Raw genomic sequence first — 12,387 nt, 5'->3', positions numbered from 1 at the left:
TAAGTCTTTTGATGATAATGGGTGGAAGTATTGCAAAATTTCATGTTCCTAGCTGCATAAATGGAGAAGTTATAGCGAAAAATCCCATATCTGAACAATCAGTTGTATGGGAGCTATATGTTATAGTGGTCCGATTCTTCCGGTTCCGACAAATGATTAATACATTATTAAAATACACCCACCTACCAAATTTCATCCGGATATCGCGAAAACTGAGAGACTAGATTGCATACAAACAGACAGACAGACGGACAGACGGACATGGCTAAATCGACTCAGCTCGACGTTGTGATCATTTAAGTATACATTTTAATGTGTCTATCTCTTCTTATTCTGGTACTTACAAACATCGGACCAAAGTTATAATACCATTTCATGCTCATGAAAGGTATAAAAAAGCACAGCTTTAGCGCAACACATACAAAATAGTGGTCACACAGCTGATTTAGCCAACGTCAAAATATTAGACAAGGAACGGGGGGAAAAAGCGAGATTCACTATAGAAAGCCTACGAATATTACAGAAAAGAGAAAAAACAATTAAACAGAAAGAGGACACGGATGATATCACGGCAGCTTATATGATATGCTTGTGATAAACATTTAGTATGACGAAAGTACCACATAGCGATGGTATTAATATTTTTAATAAGTTAATGTTTTAATGTTAATTGTTCAATACCTTTCAATGTTTTAAGTGTTTTTTTTTCAATTTTTAAATGTTTCCAAATGTTTAGTGTAAAATAAATCTTAACCACGAGTAAGTGCCACAGTTAAAATCAAAAACCTGTGATTGTCTCTTTGTGTTTATATCTTCGTTTGTTGTTTTTCAAATATTCAAATATCAAGGGGTGTCTGTACGACCTGAAACATATATGTAACACTCGTGAATCTTTTGTTATGTAATACAAATTTTCATAACAACAATATTAGTCTGCGAAATTCGAGCATTACATATATGTAACACTAGCGTTTAAAGAGTTAACCTAATTTTTGTAATTATGTATATACAAATATCAATATTTGTCGATAACATTGTTCTTTGTTTCTTGTTGATGTCTGTGTAAAAAAAAGATTTGCCCCTGAAGATGCTAAGGTGATTAGCGAAACGTTGAAGAAAAATGTGATTTTCTTGCACACGTAAATAGTCGATCGACTAGCCTACAACAACAACAATTATAAATTTTTAATTGAAATGACAGATAAATTTAAAAGTCGAATTTATGATTTCGCATGCATGTTTTGCCAACGCAGCCACTTGCATATCTTTTTATATTAACCCTTAATTAGGCGAATGGGGTCAAGGCCATTTCAAGTTGAAAAAAAATGCCTTGGAGTACTTGGAGCGTGCTCGCGCTCTTTCTAGCTTCCTAACTCCCCGCGGGGTACGTAACTGCCAGAACGTCCTGACCCCATGCGACCAATGCGTAACATTTTTTATTTTTTATTTTTGTATCTAAGTTTGAAGTCAAAGTTACGCTTTTCTTTCTTAAAGTTAACTATAATAAAGAGCTTTAATATTTATGACAATACACATTTCGTTTTATTTATTTAGTCACGACTAGAACATCGCCGTGTACATATGTGTCGCTACTCGCTTGAGTGCTGGCCCCATGCGATCACTAACGTAACGTTTTTTGGGGCTTTTTTTTTAAGTTTGAAGTCGAAAATATGTGTTTGTTTTTTTAAGTTAACGGTAATAGCTTACTTTAATATTTTTGATAATACACACTTCGTTTTTTTATTTTGAAAACTCCTTTTTCAATACTTTATGTTGCGGATATGCTTTCTTAATACTAAGGGCCGTTTTCTCATCTAAGCTTTAGATTACCGGCCACTTTATCGTCTCGATATACGAGTTTTCGTTTTCTCATCAGCACATTAATTTCTCGAATCGATAAATTGTTGCTTACCCGTTGCAACCTTCAAAATTTGTACCCAACTTTAAATTTTGGTTTGGTTTTGGTTTATGAATCAGATATATTAGATATTTCAACCAAGGTTTTGGTTTTTGCTAACAGTTGCTCTTGCTCTATATTTGCTTATGTTGCATTGCCAACCTTTGGAATTTTATGACGAATGTAGTGAAGTTTCACTCTCGGAAATGTAGTGAAGTTTCACTCTACGGAATAACAAATTTATTTTTACAGGTAAGATAAGAAAACGAAAACACTTTAAAGTGAGGAACAATTTATCTGCCCTGTTAGTAAAGGCAACTTTACTGCTTACATTAGAAAACGGCCCTAAGTGGCAACATATTGTACTTGCTTGACATTTCTTTTGGCATAAATATTTTGATGTATGAATAGCTTCCACTTTAGATCTCCCGTTTTTGTTCCTGATTTCGAGAAACACTCATCGCAAACCTTAATCTCTATCGCTAAGTATTCAGCCAATCGTTTATTATGTACTAAATAATATAATTGAATTAAATATAGCAAACAAGCTAATTTTGAATTGTACACCTGTGTTTTCATCCTGCGGTAATTTGCAAGTATTTGTAACAGGTAGGATTGCCAGATTATGAAACGGAGAAAGGAGTAAATTTCTATTTTCGATAGAAAACAAGCAGTACAGAACATAAAAAAGGAGTACAATTTTTGTTTTAATTTTTTTGTGCAATTTATTGTTACAAATTACCATTATTTACGTATAAACAAACACGGATATCATAGAAATCTTTTTCAAAGCAACAATAAATGTTAAAAATAAATAACTAAATTCTACAAAAGAATTCCAGGCTATTCCTGAATGTATGGCAATTTTTTATTTTATAATTTAAAATTTTTCTGATTTTTATACCCGAGCGCCCTGCACCTACCTGCCTACGACCATGCTTACACCTTTTCACTATCACACTTAACTTTACTTACTAAGTAGTGTTTGCCACAATATGAATGGCCAAGTACAGGGCGTAAAATAATAACTGTCCCAAAGATTTTTCGAAAAATAAAAGAGTCCTTTAAAGATTTTGCGAAAAAAAGTATTTTTGCTAACTTTATAAATAGTTTACTTTAATTTTATTAATTAGTTTTAAAACTTTAATCCTTATTTCCATTTGCCAGCTTTGGGAGAAAAGTACATGCTTTTTGCAGGTGTATTTTTTCTTAGATTTGGTATAAAAAAAAAAACTAAAGGTGTGGGATTGGTCAAATGAATGGCCTCCTAGTCACAGTCTTTTCGATTGCTGAGTATGAGGCCTTATGTTGGACAAAAGCCGGAGTATAAAGGAGCCAAAATGGAGGAAATTAGCCTATGGTCACAGAAGATATTGTCACTACACACGAACAAAGAAGCTAGTGTTTTGACGGCGAAAAAACGCGCGTAAAAAAATTTTGGTTAAGAGTCTTTGACGCTGAAGTTTTTTTATGCGTCTTTGTTCGCCGTCATTTTTTGAGCTCGCGCCTTTACTCGTGTCTAGTGACGATATGTAATTAAGTTACCGACGAAGACTTGCGTGCCGCTTGAGCTTTTCTCTCAAAGTGTTTACCGCTGGTAAACGCAATTGAAGGTTAAAATTTAAAAACTTATTAATAAAATTTAAGTAAAATCTGTGGATAATTAACAATAAACCAATTTTTTCGCAAAATCTATAAAGTTCCCTTTTATTTTTCAATAAAACCTGTGCAACAGTTATTATTTTACGCCCTGTATATGATAAAATATTAATAGCTGGAAAAAGGAGTATAAAAGAAGTACAAAACTAAGAAAGGAGTACATTTCCAGGTATTTTTTTTTAGTACAAGGGAGTACATTACAATAAAAAGGAGTTCGTTTCCTCCCAAAAGCAGTACGTCTGGCAACCCTAGTAATAAGTTATGGGCCCAGCCCATAGCCCAAGTACTTGAAGTTTTAAATATCCTGGGAGCTAAATGAGCATCTCTTCTGGAGATCGAACTGTCGAGTGGGATTCTGCAATCGCCAGTGATACATTGACCGGGTTTGAAGAGGAGTTAGTAAATACTCAGCAGCAAACAATGGCAGAGTCAAGAGTATACCAACTTCATAGATTTAATGGGCAAGATTTCCAATTGTGGCAACGAGAGATGGAAATTTATATGACAGAAAATGGGCTGAAGCCATATATTTTAGGAACGATTGTAAGCCCAAGCACAAGCCTATATTATGTGAGGGCTTGAATTAGAGCAACTAAAATACTTTACAGACTGCAAGACCGCAGAAGAAATGTGGGCAAGACTCCAAACAGTCCATTCAAAGAAGAGCGAACAAGCAGCGCAAATACTCCTAGAAAAGTTCATCCACTGCAAAATGGAACAGGAACAATCTGTAGTAAATTTTATTGATAGATTCACCTCGTTGTCACAAAGGTTAAAAGATATGGATATGGAGCAAAAGATGCCAATGATAATTGCTAAAATTTTGAGTAGTTCGCCCTCAAAATATGATCACGTAAGAACGGCATGGTATGCTGTCCCGCGGAGTGATCAAACCAAATCGAGAGATTAAGTGATCATTTAGTCAACGAAGAATCATTGCTCAATTTACGCTCTGCTAATGTTAATAGTGATACTCAAAGAGCTACTGCTTTCTTTGGAGCTGCCAAAAAAAAGACAAAAGGAACTCAAAACACAACGAGAAGAAAATGAGCAATTGCAACTATTGTGGTAAGCGTGGACATTGGGCCAAGGCGTGCTGCAAGCGTCAAAGAGAACAGGGTTCCAAACCAAAACAAGATCGACACAATCTGATGATTCGCAAAAAGAGCGGGGATGATAAGTCATATGTATTTGTGTTATGCGCACAACCATCTCAAAGCAAGTATAGGAACTTATTCTATGCGGATTCGGGAGCAACAGACCATATGTCATTCCAGAGGGAGCTATTTAAAAATGTTCGCGAATTTTTTTCGAACGAATGTCCCGTTAAAGTAGGAGATGGAAGAAAATTAAATGTCATGGGAATAGGCGATATAGATGTGCAAATAAACAATAAACAAGGAACGACGATCACAATTAAAGACGTCTTGCTAGCTCCAGATATTGACAGAAATTTTTTGTCTGTTTCAAGAGCCACAGAAAAAGGCATGCGAGCAGTATTTGAGGAAGGGGCGAAGCGCTTTCTATTCATGAAAGATTCTAAAATAATCGCTAAAGGTGTTCGAGATAATAGACTGTATAAAATGAACATTCGACCTGCAGAACATTCGCTTAATGTGGCATCGACAGAAACTCCTGAACTTTGGCATCGACATTAAAGTAGACTGTTTTCCAATCGAAATTCCTTTTTGTGAGGTCTGTGTCTGTGGAAAACAGCATCGCGAGACGTTCCCAAAATCAGGAGCAAAGCGGGCAAGTGTGGCTGGTGGAACGTTCCACGTAGATTAATGCGGAAAGATGAGTACTCCGTCACTTGGTGGTGCAAATTATTTCATGCTTCAAAAAGACGATTTCTCTAGATATTCATTTGTATATTTTCTTAATGATAAAAGAGAAGTTTTACAAGACTTAAAGAAGTTTTTCGCGGAGGTACAATCAGATGGACATTTTGTAAAGTGATTGCGTTCGATTGGTGGGCTAGAATTTTGCAACGACGATGTCAGAAAATATTTGTCGAACCACAAAATAAAACATGAAGTTACTACACCGCGAGCACCGGAGCAAAATAGTTTTATTGAGAGACAGAACCGAACCGTTATAGAAAGTGCTAAATGTATATTACATGACCTAATCGACTTTCAGCCCAGTCTTCTTCAATGGATCTCATCTTACCTCTCTGATGGGACACAAAGAGTTATTGTTAATAATTGTTCTTCCAACATCATTAAAGTTTCTTCAGGAGTTCCTCAGGGAAGCCACCTTGGTCCGATTCTGTTCCTTATATTCATTAATAATATTTCTTCTATAATAAAACATTCAAAAATTTTAATGTATGCCGATGATGTGAAACTTTTTAAAACATTGTCCTCTATCGAAGAAAGGTCTTTGTTACAAGCGGATCTGAACAACGTGGTTAGTTGGTGTAATACAAACTATATGCCACTAAACCTTCAAGAATGTAAAGTTATGTGTTTCTCTGGGAGTGTTTCTTTCGCTGTTTCTTCAATATCAAATTATAATCTGGAGCAGGTATCCAATTTTGTCGATCTTGGTATCACAATGGATTCCAAACTCAATTTCAACCATCATATTAATGTTACAGTCAATAAAGCCAAAGGCGTTTTTGCATTTGTAAGGCGCTGGTCAAAAGAGTTCAAAGATCCTTATGTTACAAAAGTTATGTTACAGTTTAGTAAGACCTATAATAGAATACGGATCTATTGTTTGGAATCCCCGCTACCAAGTTCATTCAGAAAGGATTGAATCAATTCAAAAACAATTCTTGCTTTTTGCATTGCGTAATTTTAGCTGGGATTCAGATTACAATCTCCCCCCTTACACAAGTCGTCTAAAGCTCATAAATTTTCCTACACTCGCAAGTCGTAGAGAAATGCTGGATATAATATTTATCGTAAAACTAATGACAGGCTTGATTAATAGCCCGGCGCTCCTGGCTGAGGTAAATTTTAATGTTCCTTCTCGAGTGTCAAGACACTTTCGACCTCTATTTTTAAAGCCATGCAAAACTAATTTTGAACTAAACGAATCATTCTGTGGTTTATGTCAAGATTTTAATTGTCATTCCAGCACGTTTGACGTATCGGACTCGATTTTTACTATAAAGAAAACTATTATTTCCACTATCAATAATTGAAATACTATCTTTAGCATATCCAATCAGCTGATGAATTTGATTCTGTAGCTGAATAGTTTTAGATCTCGACACTTAACAAACTCCTGTTTCCACTACTCGGCACCATAAAACTAAAAAAAAGGTTCCGTACGTCATGCGGACTGCGCCCCTCGTGTCGGTTTATCATTTCCACTTAATTCTTTTTCTACGCAGTTTACAATGTACTGACTGACTGAAGCAGAAGTCATAGCCCTGTGTTCGGCAACTAAAACTTCAAATGGTTACGAAAACTTTCACTGGACCCGGGCGTACATCAAGTTGGCCCTACTCTATTGTGGTGCGACAATCAACAAGCTATTTCTCTCGTCAAGAAGCTTGAGGCGTCGAAGCGAACAAAACATATAGACGTGCAATACTTTTACACCTACGATATGCTAAACCAAGGCGTTATTGATGTGAAGTTTGTGGAAACTAAAAATCAGACAGCGGATGTTTAGACAAAAGCACTCACAAAAGACAAGTTTTTTAGGTTTGCAAATGATTTAGGTGTTGCAAATTGTAATTAATTAGTAATTAAAGAAAGCAAGAGGGAGTGTTGCGGATATGCTTTCTTAATACTAAGTGGCAACATAATAGGGGTATTCTCTGAGTCTTGCAAAGCCCTTGCACGGTGCACGGATTGCACGGTTTGCAAAGCTGTCCCATACGAAAACCGGTTTTTACCGTGCAATCCGTGCAATCTGTGCACCATGCAAGGGCTTTGCAAGACTCAGAGAATACCCCTATTGTACTTGTTTGACATTTGTTATGGCATAAATATTTTGATGTATGAATAGCTTCCGCTTCAGATCTCCCCTTTTTGTTCCTGATTTCGGGAAACACGCATCGCAAACCTTAATGTCTATCGCTAAGTATTCAGCCAATCGTTTATTATATACTAAATAATATAATTGAATTAAATATATCAAAGAAGCTAATTTTGGATTGTACACCTGTGTTTTCATCCTGCGGTAATTTGCAAGTATTTGTAACCCTCGTATTGGGGTCACTGGGGAAATGATGCGACTAATTGTGTGATTTTCTGTATGCGCCTAATTAAGGGTTAAAAGCCATGCTGCCATGTTGGAGAAAATTGTTTTTCTCAAGTTCATCTCAACTTCCAGTCCAAAGTTAAAGATGAGTTGGCGAATTATGTTGAATATCAACTTGAGATCAATGTGTTTCTCCAAGGTTGGAGAAATATTTCTTTGTGTTTGTTGGGTACACCAATTTAAGTGTTTGTATAGTGTTGCCAGTTTATTTAAAAGCTTATTTATTCAGTTAGTTTAACAAAGAATAATACCGTAGATGTAAAAATTAGTTGCATACAGTTTGTTTTGCTAGTAGTTACATAAATACTGTTGCTGGCGCAATAGCAACGAGGCGGCGACGAATATGCTTAAAGTCATTAGGAAATGCACGGATATATTAATAACGACACAAGTATTTGTTTATTAGTTTACTCTTAGTGCGTTTATACGGAATGTAGATGTGTTTTAATATCTGAAAATTACATTGATTGAAATGCAAGATGAATAGCAAAAAAATATAACGCGACTTACTTATCCGTGTCCTCGTACGTCTTTGAAAAGCCGAACGGTCGAATTCAAAATGGTTCGGCCAAATCAATGGCGTGTACATTAGGGTGGTCCAAAAACGCATGTGAAAAAGTAAAGTCCGAATTTTTATGCTCTCACCCGCTAGGATTGTTCTATATCGAAAAAATATACCCTTATATTTTTATTTTGAAATAAAAAAATACTCAGAGGTCGCTCAAAGCGCCTAAAGTGTTCCATGTCTATACTAATTATATAAAGAGAAGTCCCCTTTTTTGTAACAGGTAATCTCGCGAACGGCTGGTCCGATTTTCATGAAATTTTGTATATAAATAGCTTTCGGTAACCACCATGTTTTAGGCTAAAAAAAATTTACTTTTTTCGGGTAGGTGGACCAGGGACCGGTCTATTCGAAAAAATCTAATTATGGTCCGATTTGCTTAAGTAAGTAGCTTTTTAGCATATATTAGCATATATGATCCATTTTTTTCGAGAAGTGGACCAGGGACCGATCTATTCGCAAAATTCGTATTTACGGTCCGATTTGCTTAAAATTCGGTACGTGGGTAGCTTTTTAGCATATATTAGCATATATGATCAATTTTTTCTGAGAATTGAACCAGGGACCGATCTATTCGAAAAAATCTTATTATGGTCCGATTTGCTTACAATTTGGTACGTAAGTAGCATATATTAGCATATATGATCCATTTTTTCCGAGAAGTGGACCTGGGACCGATCTATTCGAAAAAATCTGTTATTTGCTTAAAATTCGGTACGTAGGTAGCTTTTTGTCTGGATAAGCTTATAGATTCCTGTTTTCCAATTTTCATGCAATTTCGAATATAAATAGCTTTGAGCAACGACCATATCAAGGGGCGAAGATTTTTTTGCGCCAATCAGAAACAACGGTACTGTCAAAATATAATTATAATATATAATAAATCTCAACTGATATACATTTTTAAAGCCGTTTTTTAGTTTTCGCAAGGCTCGAGAGCGGCTGAACCGATATTTTTGAAACTGCCACCTGCCGCACGTGTCCCAAGGATGGTTTTAGGCTAAAAAAAAATCTATATGTAAAGGGGGCGTGGCACTTCCCATAAAAACCGAATTTCTCACGCTACATATCTCGGAAAGTGTGCATGGTATAGTTCTGGAACTTGGTATGGAGATATACGAAATCAATCGCATACCCTTGGAGAAAAATTTAAGCTATTGTAAAAAGGGGTGTTGCATCTCCCATACAAACCGAATTTTTCATATTGCATATCTCTGGAAATTTTTTGGTAGAGTTCTGCAACTTTGTATGGAGATGTACGAAATATATCGCATACTCTTTGAGAAAAATTGGAACTAGTGGAAAAGGGGGCGTGGCATCTTCCGTACAAACCAGATTTTTCATATTGCATATCTCTGGAAGTGTTCATGGTATAGTTCTGGAACTTGGTACGGAGATACACGCAATCAACTCTTGAGGAAAAATTGGAACTATTGGAAAAGGGGGCGTGGCATCTTCCATACAAACCGAATTTTTCATACTGCCTCTCTTTGGAAGTGTTAATGGTAGAGTTCTGGAACTTGGTATGGAGATATACGAAATCAATCGCATACTCATGAAGAAAGAGGGCAGCTGTTGGAAAGGGGGGCGTGGAACCTCCCATATAAATCGAATTTGTATACGGAATATCTCTGAATGTATGCATGGTACAGTACTGGAACTTCATGTGGAGATATGTATGTAGTTGAAATCAAGCCCATACTCATGGAGAAAATTTGGGCTATTTGAAAAGTGGGTGTGAGGCCTACAAACGTACCGACCTTTAGCTGTTTTTGAATGAATTTTTTTATTCTTCTGTAGGTGTGTTTGTGAGTGATCTCCTCCTAAATGGTTGTACGGATTTTAACGAAACTTTTTGTGTGTTTGAGTGGGTCTCTGGATGGTTTAGTTTCACAATTTAGTCCGACAGTTGGCGCTGTATTTGAGTTATTACTAAAAATCTTATTTATGATCCGATTTGGCTAATGTTTTAAATATGTATGCAATACTATTGCAAAAACGTGCTGCCAAGTGGGGCTGAAGTCGAGCTATTACTAAAATTAAAAAAAATAAAAAGGTCAGATTAAATCGACCTGTTGCACCATTGGGTATATCGAACGCTCCTGCGTTGCGATTGGCCCAATGGCTGTGATTTTCCAATATTATTATGCGTTCAAACTTTTAAGGTATTTCGTCTGAAATAAGTATATGTATATTGCATTTCTGTAGAACAATGATTCGTACCCATTTTGAAATTGCCACCAACTATACTGTAAAGCTTCTAGGACATTCACTATAGAACCGGGTTGTTGCCGCCAGGGAGTGAAGAGGAAAAAATTTATTTCGCTTTGCGAATAACCGTGCTATAAAATGCCGCACAACTGGAGAATTTCAAGAACTTCTTCACGGATATAACACTTTCCTTAGGTTGTTTAAAGCGGCAGATGACCACCAAACCATAATCTTAGCAGACGAATGTGCCTATGAAAATTGTAAACGTGAATTGTTGGTGAAAATCTTGGACCAAAAAGTTTCAATAAAATATATAAAAATTTTGGGCGGGACGAAGTTCGCCGGGTCTGCTAGTATTTTATATGGGGAAAAAAACTTTTCGTAGAAATGGTATAGAATAGTTAAAAATCAATATTTTTAATACCCAATTGTTTATTTAACCATTTTTTCATTGCAACTATAATTTATAGGTCTACCAAAAACCCCGAAAAATGCAATGGGGCGACAAATAAAAAATCGTTAGTATTAAAAAATGGTAATATAGGTAATTGGATGTTATTATTGAAAGTATCCTAAAGAGAACCAGAGTTTTCTGATCGAAAAATATTGACTTTCGAGAATTATATACCATCTCTACGAAAAATTTTATTTTTTCCATATAAAAATACATGCAAAACCTTTATTTCATTTTTTTCGAATTTTAGTCCATTTATAAAAGCGTGGTACATTAATAAGTTTTTTTAAATTTATTTTATACTTTTTAGTCTGGTCTATATAAAGTTTTGCAATAGATACTAAAATAATTCAACTTGCAGTGAAAAGAGAACAGAAGACTGCAAGCAAAATGCTGTTTGCTCACATTTTGTATATGCCTACATACATACATATAGCAGCAATTAATTTCATTTAAAGAAATGGCGTGTCGTCCATTTCCGTTGTAGTACATATTTTTTACTTCTTCTGGCGAGGCGACATCTATCTCTAGACTTTTTCTAATTGTATGTCTTTGATATGATACCTACGACGAGGTTGATATCTAGACTAGGTTTGCCATAAATACCTTTGCTATATTTATAGTATGGTGGTCTGGACATACAACATTGCAAGTTGATAATAGCATTGTAAAAAGCTCGAAATTTATACGAAAGCTTGTTGATTTTTTGTTTTTTAATGTTGCATAAAGTTTGAAACTTAAATGAACTCTATTTTTATAAAAAAAATAACTCAATTTGATAACAAAAAAATAATAATTATGAAAACTTGTCAAAATTTGCTGCGACTAAAATTTTTGCGACTACTGTATGTGTATAAGCATTATATAATTACATTTTTTATGTTTTATTTGTTACCTAACTTTACAAAAGTTTAGTTTGATTTTTGAGTAAATAGATAAATTACATTTAGAAATAAAATAAACAGAAAGACCAGCAATATATCAAAATACATTTTTTCTTTAATAAGGAGATATCTATGGGTGGGGAGTTTAACAAAATTTCGAGCGAAATCGGGTAATTTCATAGTTGTATTCGGGGAATTCTCAAAAATTAGTTGGCTACCTACATACATTTGTGTGTGTTTGTGTGTGCGTGCCCTGCAGGAAATTTAATTGGTGGCAGGTAATAAGATCAACGGAAATAAGGTCAATTGACTTTATTTCCCACCCTGGTGCGAAATGACATTATTACCTTTTTAAAAACGAAATAAAATCCATTGACATTATTTCTCTTTCAAACATTAAATTTGTTTAGCTTCGGGGCGGCCCGCGTCAGCGCGCCAAACAGCGCGTAGTATTATTTAAAAGAATTTAATCGCTTAAACAAATTTCTTTATC

Source organism: Rhagoletis pomonella, unplaced genomic scaffold (genome assembly GCF_013731165.1).
Source record: "Rhagoletis pomonella isolate Grant_MI unplaced genomic scaffold, Rhpom_1.0 Rhpom_scaffold_00044, whole genome shotgun sequence".
In the NCBI taxonomy this organism is placed as follows: domain Eukaryota; kingdom Metazoa; phylum Arthropoda; class Insecta; order Diptera; family Tephritidae; genus Rhagoletis; species Rhagoletis pomonella.
The sequence above is the reverse complement of the archived record's forward strand: the minus strand, read 5'-3'. Positions refer to the sequence as shown.